The following is a 15,233-nucleotide window of genomic DNA, read 5'->3' on the forward strand; positions in this document are numbered from 1 at the left end:
GTCGGCGGAAACAAAAATGGGCATAGTTTCTTTCACCCTGATGCTCCTGTTACCTAGCAGTAAATAGGTACCTGGGAGTTAGACAGGTGTTACGGAGTGCTTCGGGAGCTTGTGTGTGTGTATTCACCTAGTTGTATTCACCTAGTTGTGCTTGCGGGGGTTGAGTTCGGCTCTTTCGGCCCGCCTCTCAACTGTCAATCAACTGTTATTAACTACTAACTAATTACTTTTTTTCACACAGACACTTTTCACTTTTCACAGCAAGAAACACGACTCAGGAAGCAGACAATAAGATGATCAAATTAAGAGTTTAAGCTTTAATATTTTGCTAGAAGATTATTTGCAAACTCTTAAGAGTATGAATGGCGGTCGGAAGGTTCTCAGTGCTTGCCTGAAGAGCGCCTCGACGCAGCTCTAAGAGTTTAAGAGTTCTTGTCATGTCGGTCGCTCAAAAAAATTAAGCATTACTACACCGCAAAATGTTGGGATATTTGCCACGTTCAAGTTTCACAGCTGGTGCTGTCGTTCTCAGCCCTCCACGACCCTCCTCCACGACCCCTCCACGACCCCTCTAATGTTACACCAACTTTGTGTTACGACCACCTCGTTACACTCCTTGTCATCGTTACCGCCGGGAATTAGTGTTACGGCCTCTCTGGGTTTAAGGCTTCCTCGCTGTTTCTGTAACTTTATCTGAGGGGCGGTTTTCCCCTCCAACTTGCTTCTGACACAAGTTCATTCAAGGCCGCAAGTCTTCGTTATCGGAACACACTCGTTACAGCTTCGTAAACTTAAACTAGGTAACTCCGAGCCAATTCAAAACTCGCTGCCGCCCGTTCATTCTCAAAGCTGAGAATGGTCCAGGACGGACCGAAACGTCGTCGTCCCTTCAACTTCTAGTGTGTGGTCTGGTCAACCTCAAAGCTGAGTATTGTTTTAACCTTAACTTTTGTGTACAAGGATCCACAGCAAAGGTTAAGTTGTCTATCCACCTTTGGAGTCACTGCTGCAGATCCAGCGATCTTGTGAATCTCAGACGTTTGGATGCTTAGCCAATCCCTTGTTTAGGACCAATGAGGTAGGTCGCTTGCCTTCCCATAGACTTTTCTAGCGGAGACTCTTGCTTTTCCAGAAAGTAGCCATTGTACAGCCACTAGCACGCGTAGCATTTCGATCAAGTCCTTAATCCTAATTTTTCTCCGGAATACGACCCGCTAAATCGTTTAACAACGAGGTACCCATTCACTGCTGGGTTTTACAGAGGCAACAGTTAAGGATTGGCACCCAGTCAATCCTCCCCGGTAAGGATACGAACCCAGGCGAAAACGCTTGCGAAGCGCCGGGTGAATGAATGAATGAATTATCAGGGGAAAGTGCAAAGCCATTACTACTATATACCACTTCGAAGGGGTCAGAATAACGATTTGGGATGGGACGGGGGGGAAGGAATGGCGCCCAACCACTTGGACGGTCGGGAATTGAACGCCGTCCTGCATGAAGCGAGACCGTCGCTCTACCGTTCAGCCCAAGTGGTTGGACAAGTGCCGGGCGAGTGCTTTACCATTATTCCACGTAGCCAGGAATCGGACACTTGTTCATGCAAGTCAAGCTGGAAGCAAGGATGGGAGAGGAAGGAGGGAGGAGGGGGGGAATGGGGAAAGGGGGTGATGGAGTGAGGGGGAATTGGGGATTAGGGGAGAGGAGGGGGAGGGGGAGGGGGAGGGGGAGGGGAAGGGGGAGGGGGAGGGGGAAGGGAGGGTAGAATTTGCCACCCCCTTTGTAAGCTTGCCGGACAGAGCACTTTCTCAATAAGCTGTTATATAACCACGATTAAACCTTGAATGTTTTAAAATTTTTGAAATTTTCATAAAATTTCATTCGTATGTATTCCTCACCTGCGTCTGGTCAACCACTCTTGACTGAAATTCACTGAGAGTATTTCGATTGAACTTTCTACCTTCTTGGTAGTGACCTCTTCAATCTCCTCTCTCATCTCATGTAATCTCATCAATCTCATCTCATGTATGAGAAAATCTCATACATTTTGACATGGTCACTCGTCCCGAAATATTAAACCAGAGGGGACAATGCTCTGCACGAAAGGAGGATCATAGTAGACGATCCTAAAGACTCTAGAAGGGAAAGATTCACAGATCAGGTCTCGTATCATATAAACCACAAGATGATTAAATAAAAAAACAATGTCCGGCAGCAATATCAAATACTCCCTTGCTTCTCTAACCCCATAACTAGCATGGAAACTATTTAGACAAGGCAGAAGCATAGTTGGAACATAGGTATACCAGAGACCCACGTGCAAGTATCCTCTCTTTAGAGAGGATTTGAAACTTATGGAACTTATAGAAATAATGGAACTTATAGAACCCTCCAATTAGAACTTATAGTTCTAATTGAGAACTATAGATTAGAATTCTATAGAATAGAGTTCTAACTATAGAACTTATAGTTCCTCCAATTTGTACTTGATATTAGGTGGTAATAACAAGGTTATTGATTCATCCGGGGACACAGTGAATCACCCCTTGGTGTCCTTATCACCTGTCAAAGGAGAAAATGGCTCCAGTATGCAACACAGCCATTAGTCACTAAAGGCAAGCTCAAGAGGCATGAAAAAGTAGCATGAAAAAGACATATATTGACCACAATATAATGAAAATATAATGGGTTCATGAAGTGGTACACCTATTTACTAGTACACACACACATACCCACCTATTGGTACACAGAGACACCCACCTACTGGTATAGAGATACCCACCTACTGGTACACAGAGATACCCAAAAACTAGTACACACACCAACACATACTAGAATACACCCACTCACCAACTAGTACATACACACACACACACACACATACACCCTTCTACTAGTACATACACACACACACACACACACACACACACACACACACACACACACACACACACACACACACACATACACCCTTCTACTAGTACATACACACACACACACACACACACATACACCCTTCTACTAGTATTCACACTCACCTAGTAGTACAACTATAACCCTTACTAGTACACCCACACCCCCCTTGTACTAGTTCCACTCTACGCCTTCCTTCTAGTACATCTCTGTCACTCTCAAATTCACGATTTAAATTTAGATTTTGGTGCAACTGTTAGAGATAGTGACAGACACAACGCAAATGCTGAGGCAGATTTGCATATTCTGTGGGCTCGCAAATGCCACCGTGTCTGGGGAGACCCGGGAACCGCCTGTTATCCCCTCCCTTCTGTCACTGTATATTTTAGATTTTGATTTAGAAGCGTTATCTATGAGAGATATACTAATCAATCTTTCGGCTTTCGCTCCTTGCCTTGAATTTCGCTCCTTGGCTTGAATTTCTCCTTCCCTTTCTCACTTTGTCAATTTTTCCTTCAATACCTACTTCCATCCCTCGCTCACTCTCCCTCCCTTCCTCTCCCTCTCTCTCTCATATTCCCCTTCCCATCTCCGACGCTCTACCTTCTCCCCCTTCCTCGTGGACCCTCCCTTCACTCTGCCTCACACTTCCTCCCTCTTTTACTCTCCCCTGTGTTTGCTCTCACTCATTCTCTCCCAAACACACTCACCATTTCTTCCTATCTTCCTCTCAATTTGACTCTCATTCCTCTCTATCAATCCCCTCTCCCTCTCCCCTCTGCGTCTTCTAATAGCTTTCTCACCCCTCATCTTTATCCATCTTTTCGCTCTTTTTCACCCTTTTCTCTTAACCCCATCTCTCCCCTTTTCTTCATTAATTTCTCCCCTGTCTTTCAATCTTCCTCAACACGTCGTTTAATGAGGAAACCTGCATTGTCCTCTTGCAATGTTCCTCATCACGTAAATTTATGAGGAAACACGTATTGTCCTGTTACAATCTTTCTCATCTACTTCGTATGTTCTATTCTGATTACATTGGGTCAATACTGCCTCTATAAAAAGCACCGGGACAAGTCAGTATCAATAATGGATGCTGTGACATCCCGTTCAAGTCTGTGTTGGACTACACAATATTGCTATCGAGTGTCAAGTAACTTGGCAGGGCTAAGGGCACAATCTTAGGTAAACAGTCCAATTTCATCCCTAAGGGAATCGTTTGATGTAATGAGGGAAATATCAAGGGAAAAAGCGTCAAGCCATTACGACTATATAGCACTTAAAAGGGGTCAGGATAAGGATTTGGGATGGGGACGGTGGGATGAATGGTACCCAACTACTTGGAGGGGGTCGGGGATTGAACGCCGACCTGTATGAAGCGAGACCGTCGCTCTACCGTCTAGTGCAAGTGGTTGGGCGCCACAGATGCAATGAAGAGTACCGTTTAATTGGAATTTTAAGTCTTATGGATTGCAATCATCTTAGAAGAGTGATCCCAAATTGGTGGTTGGGTTCTGAATCTATGAATTAGTTTATCGACTGGCTAGATTGAGTAGGTGCTCCTGCGGCTGTGACTTCAACTTGGCTCTGGTGAGCTGTTTTAATCTTTTTTAGATTATTTCTACAACAGACGTGGACATTTATGCGCAATGGTACTCAGTACATTTAGATTTTATCCTCCATGGACAGGGTTAGATATCTCTTCTGTCCTCCTTGGAGAGGGTTAGAGATATCTTCTGTCCTCCATGGAGAAGGTAAGAGATATCTTCTCTCCTTCATGGACAGGGTTAGATATCTCTTCTGTCCTCCATGGACAGGATTAGATATCTCTTCTTTCCTCCATGGACAGGGTTAGATATGTCTTCTGTCCTCCATGGACAGGGTTAGATATGTCTTCTGTCCTCCATGGACAGGGTTAGATATGTCTTCTGTCCTCCATGGACAGGGTTAGATATCTCTTCTCTCTTCCATGGACAGGGTTATAGATCTGTCAGACACCATATAATATAGTAAGTTACTGAGCACTTACCCTGTCTATCGTAAACCTGTCAATTATCCCGAAGAACCAACGTCCCCGCGACCTGATTGAGCGATTGGGTTTTTATATTTTTGTTGGGCGTTCATAATTAGGATTTTAATTGGGTGATTGTGGATTAATTCTGTTGGGTTTTAATTCCATTCCAGATGCCATTAATTCCAAAGCAGATTCCATTGGAATCTGGAAAGAAAAATATTCTCATTTGTCTTTACATTGACAGGGTAAGAAAACTTTTCTCCTACATAGTGTATGAGGAAACACAGCTTCCAAAAAAGCTTACAGATGTGTTCTTGGATTCACAATGCCGACAGACAGAGGAAGTCGGTTCCTCCCACACACCTGCTTTTTCAAACACCTGGCAACAACCGTGGCTTATATTGCATGGGCTGGACGGTAGAGCGACGGTCTCGCTTCATGCAGGTCGGCGTTCAATCCCCAACCGTCCTAGTGGTTGGGCACCATTCCTTCCCCCAACCCTCGTTCCATCCCTAATCCATATCCTGACCCCTTCTAAGTGCTATATAGTCGTAAGGGCTAGGTGCTTACCCCTGATAGTTCCCTTCCCTTCTTCAAGGGAAGCCAAGGAGACTTGTAAAGGAGAGAAGTAGAGTGACTATTCTGCCTTTTACTGCATTACAGCATTTGACTTTGTATTTCTATACTGAATTTTACAGCATCTTGAAATTCGACTTCAAGATTCCTTGCCTCATGCACTTCTCCTCACCTGTAAGCATATCCTTACTACTCTATTCCATTCACCTTGGCTCTAGGGGAATCTAACCGAAGACCCCACGTCTGTGAGGCCCAAGCTCTAAAGAGCCACTACTCTATCATTGACCAATTACAATAATATACCAACCAGCAACGCATACTTTTATCCTCGACGTAGCCCAAACTCAGGTCAAAAATCTCATTGTATATACAAAGATAAATAGAGTACTCCTCCTCTTGTTCAAATATATCTGGCGATATTTAATGAACCAATCCACAAGGGCCGTGACGAGGATTCGAACCTACGTCCGAGAGCATCCCAGACACTGCCCTAATCGACTGAGCTACGACATGGTCAATATTTAATGTTTGGTGTTAAGCGTATCAAACTCTGGAAGGCTATTTACTAAAACCAACTAAAGGACTTAATATACAAGTATACTGTAAGATACTTGTAGTGTATGTCAGTATACTGTAATTTTGAGTAAAGACCAAGACACAAGGTAAACTGGTCCTGTACACCAGTTGCAGAGTGCTCCTGGCAGTATGGGTTCGAGTCACTTCTGGGGTGTGAGTTTTCAGTTGCATATATGCCTGGGGACCATTCAGACTTGTTCGCATATATATATATATATATATATATATATATATATATATATATATATATATATATATATATATATATATATATATATATATATGTGTGTGTGTGTGTGTGCCTGTGTGTATATCACGAAAATAAACACGTGATTAAGAATGTGACAATGTCAGACCACGGAGGAAAAATGAAACAGGAATTTCCTTAAGTACTTTCGTATATTAAATACATCTTCAGAAGGACCTTCTGAAGATGTATTTAATATACGAAAGTACTTAAGGATATTCCTGTTTCATTTTTCCTCCGTGGTCTGACATTGTCATATATATATATATATATATATATATATATATATATATATATATATATATATATATATATATATATATTTCATTGAATATGACCGCATATTCTGTTTTTATTATTTTCTGGTTTAGGGCTTCTATCCCTCTAACTATTTTCTTAGCATCAGGGCTTAATTGAAATAGGAGTTCTCCAAAACTCATTTTCGTACTTTTAAGGTGAAGAAAAGAAGTGATTTACTATAGAGTGTATTACACTTATTTGTATAATTTGCACGACGTTTCGAACCTCCATGGTTCATTCTCAAGTGAACAGATCTTACAATACTAGTTGATTTTATACCCGCATTAGGTCAGGTGATAATACAATGAAGGTGAAAACATTGGGGGATACATAAGGGATAAACATAGGGGCTGCAGAAGGCTTATTGGCCCATACGAGGCATCTCCTATCTAAACACAAAGATTAATCCAGTGTAATTGGCCTGTTATGTTGGACATTGTCTTCTGTGTTGGCATCGATATGTTCTTGTCTTGTCCTTACTCTCATGGTGGGTAGAGTAAATAGTTCCGTGATTTGGGTGTTCATGGTAGGTCGCTCTATTCTTATGTGAATTGCCTCAAGAATTTGTAATCTTCTTGAAAAGAAGATTACATTCTTATTACTCTATTCTTATTCACATAAGAATAGAGCGACCTACCATGAACACCCAAATCACGGAACTATTTACTTTACCCACCATGAGAGTAAGGACAAGACAAGAACATATCGATGCCAACACAGAAGACAATGGCCAACATAACAGGCCAATTACACTGGATTAATCTTTGTGTTTAGATAGGAGATGCCTCGTATGGGCCAATAAGCCTTCTGCAGCCCCTATGTTTATCCCTTATGTATCCCCCAATGTTTTCACCTTCATTGTATTATCACCTGACCTAATGCGGGTATAAAATCAACTAGTATTGTAAGATCTGTTCACTTGAGAATGAACCATGGAGGTTCGAAACGTCGTGCAAATTATACAAATAAGTGTAATACACTCTATAGTAAATCACTTCTTTTCTTCACCTTAAAAGTACGAAAATGAGTTTTGGAGAACTCCTATTTCAATTAAGCCCTGATGCTAAGAAAATAGTTAGAGGGATAGAAGCCCTAAACCAGAAAATAATAAAAACAGAATATGCGGTCATATTCAATGAAACATGTTTGAAAGAAAACCTGCTGCCAGTATACACCAATATATATATATATATATATATATATATATATATATATATATATATATATATATATATATATATATATATATATATATATATATATATATATATATATATATATATATATATATATATATATATATATATATATCCCTTCGCAGCGGTGGAATTGTTGAAATTGTTTTCATTGTGTTTACATTTTAGTAAACAACGACTCCCTATAATTTATTCATACATTGCGTTAATTACTGTAAATTTTTTTTACTGAAACACACTGAATTTCAGTGTAATATATTTTATATGCTTATCTTTAGTACATATTGTTTTTCATTTCTACGGTATTTATACCGAATATGTGTAATATAAATTCCTTGTTAACAGTGAAAGCATTACCATATTGGTCAACGCAATAAGCTTACAATTTCAACGGAAAATTTGCATGCAATTTAATGTTTTTTCCGTAGACAAAATGTAATGACAGAGAGATATTGCAGTCTCATATAGGTTAGTCTGCAACGCCAGGAAGTGTCTGAATATTAACACCAATATTATCAAGTAAGAGTCCTTGAGGTCTCTCTTTGGGCGAGTGTCAACTCTCCAAACACACACACTGAAACTACGACGTTGGTACAACGTTCGAACAAGTTTTAACACCTAACCAGTTATAACAACCAATATAGCAAGTTGTAACAACGTTCTAATACGTCATAAACACGTTAAGCCAAGATGTAACAACTTTATTACAAGTTGTAACAAGCGGGAAATAGAGATAGTTTCGGTTTGTGTTTCCAGGGAAAGCTTTTTCGTTTCACACATACAGACATTCTTTTTATTTGCCAGCACAAACAACTCTTTCTTCCCTATTCTTGTATTCCCTAAATTGCTCTAGGATACCGTCAGTTACTTTTGGAAGCCTTAAATTACTCTCGGATATTCTTAATTATTCTTAGATTCCCTAAAGTGCCCTTCGATTCCTAAATTTCTCTTCGATTCTCTAAAATACGCTTGGATACCCTAAATTAGCTTTGGGGTCCCTAAATAAAAAAGTCTACTCAGAGATTCTGATTACATGAATGTTTCACGCAGAGAAACATTTGGTAAATTGACTGTTTCAGGTCAATTTACCATTTAAATGTTTCAGGACGTCTTTCCATTAATTGCTTTCCCCAAACTTTTATAAAGTACACACAGAAATCACAATAGCATGATGCATCAAATGAAACAATTCATGCAGCGTCTGGGATGCTCTCGGACGCAGGTTCGAATCCTCGTCACGGCCCTTGTGGATTTGATCATTTATAAAGTAAAGTTTATCGCTGGTGAAGCATTCTGGACGCTGAAAATATCTGCCATGTTAGGTCCCTTCGGCGTCTTCGTGTCCTATAGATATGTTTCTCTTTGTCATATTTTGTAAAGATAATCTTTGTGGCTGTATTGGTCAAGCTGAACTTTTCTCCACAGTTCCCGGATAATCCTTAGATTTGATGTAGTTCAGGGAACAAAGTTGGGAGAACAATATGCTCCTTGGTATACTATGGGTTAGTAGTTTACGTAAACTCTGTGATTAGCTCATAAATACTGTGTTTATTTGTAGGTGGTTATAAGAAAATTATCCAAAATATTCTTCTGTGTTCCGATGAAACAGACAGGAGGAGCAGGCGATGAGTCACAATAACGTGGTTAAAGTATGATGACCAGACCACACACTAGAAGGTGAAGGGACGACGACGTTTCGGTCCGTCCTGGACCATTCTCAAGTCGATTGAGAATGGTCCAGGACGGACCGGAACGTCGTCGTCCCTTCACCTTCTAGTGTGTGGTCTGGTCAACTGACAGGAGGAGATTACCGTCTAGGATGGAATTTAGGAATAAGCAGACAGGAAGCAGGAGACAGGAGGCAAAATGAACAGGAAATGGATAACAATCACCAGAGAGCGAACGCAGATACGATAACAAAGTTAAGGAACAGCACACAACCAATTGGACCATAAAAAAATCATACTCAATCATTCAAAAAATCAAGTCCGTCGCCATGCCAACCAAAGTGGAACGATAAGCGGCTAAATGAATTTAAAAAAGGGGGGGAACTGAACACCAACAAAGAGAGGAAAGAGAGGGATCGAATCACATGTGAACTTAAGAGCCCGCCGGTGAGCAGGATCAGCTAAGCACAGAGCGAAAGTAAGCTTTTAGTGTGAGTGAGAGCAAGACAAAATAGGACAACGAGGGAAGAGTGAGAGAGAGTAATAGAGAAATATAGTGATTGAGGCCGAGACACAGTGGTTGACTGAGCGAAAGAGCGAGAGAGAGAGAGAGAGAGAGAGAGAGAGAGAGAGAGAGAGAGAGAGAGAGAGAGAGAGAGAGAGAGAGAGAGAGAGAGAGAGAGAGAGAGAGAGAGAGAGAGGTGGGGAGGGAGAGAGAGAGAGAGAGAGAGAGAGAGAGAGAGAGAGAGAGAGAGAGAGGTGGGGAGGGAGAGAGAGAGGCAGACAGACAGAAGCAGAGACAGACATACATACAGAGAGTTAAGGTACACACACACACACACACACACACACACACACACACACACACACACACACACACACACACACACACACACACACACACACACACACACACACACACACACACAGCTCAGGAATCTGTACATCAGTTGATTTACGGTTGAGAGGCGGGACCAAAGAGCCAGAGCTCAACCCCCGCAAACACAACTAGGTGAGTACAACTAGGTGAGTACACACACACACACACACACACACACACACACACACACACACACACACACACACACACACACACACACACACACACGCACACCACCTGAACGATACACGACAACTTACTGCGCCCTTTAGCATCTTCAGCTGCTTATCTCTCTAAACATCAGCAGTCATTAGTCGACGTCAGATAGACACCATCCCCCAATGGCCTCCCAACATCAATCTAGTGCTGACCGACGTTATGTTGTGGTTATTTAACAACTGAATTTGCCAACCAATATGACCATTTCAATTGCAAAAGAGGATGCAATTCCATACATATTCTGTGGTAGGGTATCACATCCGATTCTATAAATCACAAAAGGCGTTTTAATAGACGGAAATCGATATATGATGTTGGGGGTAATTGTGGTCTGAAATCTCTGCAGTTACTGTGATTGCAAAGAGTTCAGCGTGGCATAGAAGATCTCTCTATGTCTCTCTCTGTGTTTGGCAATTTTATTGCGATATTAGTCACTTTCTTTATGTTTTCACTCAGTTTTTGGTGGGTATATTTGCCTTATTTAATAAAGAAAACAGGTGGTGTGGGATTAAGGTAATATTAAGGCAGGCGATGAGTCACAATAACGTGGCTAAAGTAAGTTGACCAGACCACACACTAGAAGGTGAAGGGATGGAATTCTCAACGACCATTCTCAAGTCGATTAAGAATGGTCCAGGACGGACCGAAACGTCGTCGTCCCTTCACCTTCTAGTGTGTGGTCTGGTCAACTTAATATTAAGGCAATCATTTGTCTAAGTGTAGAGGAAGAAAGTCATACCGAGATCTTAATTATCCAACTGGATGTCTGGAAGATATGCCCGGGGAAGGGAGGGAGGGAGGAAGAAAGAGAGGAAGGGAAAGAGGGAGAGAGAGAGAGAGAGAGAGAGAGAGAGAGAGAGAGAGAGAGAGAGAGAGAGAGAGAGAGAGAGAGAGAGAGAGAGAGAGAGAGAGAAAGGTCTTAATTATCAATGTGTATATCTGCCAGCTATGCCCAAGGGGGGGGGGAAGCCCGGACATATTTAATTATTTGATTATTTCACTGCATTTCACTTTGTTTTACCCACAAAGAACATTTTCCAAACTAATGATAAACAATAATTTTCACCGGAAAGCCAATTTTTTTTTTTCAAACGATATTGTCCTATCAACTTATTGTGTCTGTTTTTTTGTAAAAATAAATAATTTTGTAAATATTTTGTATATAAAGTTTTGTATACATATATTTTGTATATAAAGTTTTGTATATATATATATTTTGTATATAAAGTTTTGTATATATATATATATTTTGTATATAAAGTTTTGTTTTTTATTATACATAATTTTGTAAATATTTAAATATAAAGTAAATATTTTGTTTTTGTAAATCTTACTTGTAAATCTTTTGTAAATTAGAAGGTATTTTAATGCATATTTATTATCGTTGATTATTGTAATGTATGCAAGTGCAGAGTATTGTTTTCGGGGTCATTAAGGCCCAATGCTGCACAAGGGAAATATGTAACCCGTTTCCTGGTGTAAATTCACTGACAATTTAATTTAATCCTTGACAAAGTTTAGCAGTAAATTAAGCGTGTTGGTTAGTCAGTAATTTATTTTGGTGTCCTTAATAACCCCTCAATAGGTTGATAAAGGCTTTACACCCAACACCAAACTTGCTGGGTAGTAAGGTATTGTATTGTCCTCAATAACCCTGCAGAGGTCACTATAGTTTTAAGACCAACTTCAAACTAGCTGGTTGGTTAATAACTTACTTTCATACTCTTAATAACCCTTCTGAAGTGGAAAGGCCTTAAGATCAACATCAAACTTGTATGGTGGTCAATAAGTTATTTGTGGTGGCCTTAATAACCCTCTAGAGGTTGAGAGGCCTTAAGGAAACACCAAACTGTACCAGTGTTAGATACTGATCACTGGTACAATCTACACTGGTAGATTGTACCAGTGACTACATTCAAATCACTCATTGAATGTTAATGGCAAAAGGCCACTTTAGGACAGAAATACGAAGGGAATGAATCACTTTTAAATTACCTACAAGTGGTTGAGAAGATTAAAGTTTCCGCGATTCAGTACCTGATGCCCCTATCCTCCTATCAATTACGTCTGAATTTGGCCGTTTATCCGTATGGCCGAAAATGGACGTAATTTAAAAATGAAAAAATTTAAAATAAATTTTGGATTTTTTTTCCCCAAATAGTAAGTTAACTTTGACTTAACTCTGGTAGGTACCTAACTCGTAGGAACTCCTGGTAGGTATCTAAGTTAATAATATTAACTTAGGTACCTGTTACCTTAGGATGGCAGGAAATTCTGCTAAACTTTCAAAACGTCATTAAAAATGTTAATTGAAAGTTTTCTCTCTAAACCTTACCGAGTAAGCCAGGCGACTCAAACAGAAAACGGGACAGTACATTATTTTTGTGAGCCGATGTCATTAATATATTAATGAAAGTTAATATATATATATATATATATATATATATATATATATATATATATATATATATATATATATATATATATATATATATATATTTACAATAGAAAAACATTGCGACAAGACCGACTACGGAACAGCAAAGTCCTGGCCGTTTCCATTAGCATAATATTAGGTCCCCCAAGCCGGCCTCTCGCCTCACAATATTCTTCAAAGCTCCTTGCATACACAGACGCTCGTATACACATAGTCTTAGCTAGTTCTTCCATTAACACGGATAGTGGTTTTGAGGGAAATATACACACACACAATCTAAACATACATACACAGCTCCGCATACGTGGGGCTCGCCATATCCGCGCATGGAATACAATGCGGAAATAGCACATTGTATATGAATAAGAGAGAATAAGTGGTAGAATAGCTTTGCAAATGTTGAACAAGCAAAGCATATAGTCGTTGTTCATGATGAACAAACAATGGATATTACACACAGAAATCACAATAGCGTGATGCATCATATGAACAAATCCACAAGGGCCGTGACGAGGTTCGAACCCTCATCACGGCCCTTGTGGATTTGTTCAATGGATACTGCTTGTTCGTCATGAACAAGCAATGGGTTACGTACTGAACACGTGGTACGACGTGCTCGCGGGTGACTTGACATAGCCTTTGACATGACCTTTGTCAAAGGTCTAGACGTGACCTTTGTCAAAGGTCTTGACAAGTGACTTGACATGACCTTTGACTCCTATGTTTGGCAATATAGGAGTCAAAGGCAGTAAAAGGAGTCGATTGCTGAGCGGACAGAACACTGCACGAGTGATCCTGTGGTCCCGGGTTCGATCTTTCTTTCACCCTGATGCTCCTGTTTTCTAGCAGTAAAATAGGTACCTGGGTGTTAGTCAGCTGTCACGGGCTGCTTCCTAGGGGTGGAGGCCTGGACGAGGACCGGGCCGCGGGGTCACTAAAACCCCGAAATCATCTCAAGATAACCTCAAGAAATTCATTCATTTTAGCATTAAAAATGCTAAAAAATACAGAATAAAAATGCTAATACAGAATACATCCTTACATCACTCTTGTCTGATTGTTAACAATAGCGATGAATATCGAGAGTACGAATAACCATTATCATGAAATATTAGGATAGCAGCTTTGCAGCACACGTGAAATGAATAGAGATGTATATATATATATATATATATATATATGGCTAGTTAAACCGTTGATTTATAGGATCTGTGTATACATCTGGAAGGCATATATATATAGGTATATCTAAATAACTAGGAATATTGTTACTTTTTAACTAGGTGGTTGCTAATGCATGCCTACGTATACACTGGTATATATATTAATGTGATGTAAGTGCTTCTAAATGATTTAGCTTGTAATTGAAATATAGCCAAGTTATAAATGTTATGGCATTGTTTACTATGAAATTGTGCTGCCAGTTGTGTAGTGTTGGGTTGTTTATGACTTTGAAATTTTACATAAAACATTTCCAAACTCGCCTGAAAATTCGAAATATGTAATATAAACATGTATTTTCAAAAAGAATTTCTTTCTGGAAGATTTTTGCATTTTGCATTTCTTTTTTGAGAGAGGAAACAATGATTTTAAATTGTATCAAGTTGGTACATTTGAGGTTGGTGGGAGGCCGTATCGGCCGAGTGGACAGCGCTCGGGATTCGTAGTCCTGAGGTTCCGGGTTCGATCCTAGGCAGAGGTGGAAACAAATGGACAGAGTTTCTTTCACCCTGATGCAGCTGTTCGCCTAGCAGTAAATAGGTACCTGGGAGTTGGGAGCTGCTGCGGGTTTCTTCTAGGGGATGTGTAACAGAAAGGAGACCCTGGTTGAGGACCGGGCCGCGGGGACGCCAAGCCCCGAAATAATCTCAAGATAACCTCAAAATAAGATAACCTTGGTGTTGTGATAAGGTATGGATGTCGTTGCTGTATTGGCAAGAGGAATAATTGCAAATATAAATGTATTTATATTTGTAATAAATATTGGCAAGAGGAATAATTGCAAATATAAATGTATTTATATTTGTAATAAATATTACAAATAAATACATTCAATAGCAAATATTCTATTCTATATTCAATAGCAAATTTTCTATTCTATATTCAATAGCAAATAGCATGATGCGTTTGAAGGACACCCCTTAGGTCAGAGGTGATTGTGGGGGATTGTTAGCAGGTGCTGGAGATTAGCTTGTAATTACTTTTTAATTGGCA

The sequence above is a fragment of the Procambarus clarkii genome, chromosome 4, assembly GCF_040958095.1.
Source record: "Procambarus clarkii isolate CNS0578487 chromosome 4, FALCON_Pclarkii_2.0, whole genome shotgun sequence".
NCBI classification, from domain to species: domain Eukaryota; kingdom Metazoa; phylum Arthropoda; class Malacostraca; order Decapoda; family Cambaridae; genus Procambarus; species Procambarus clarkii.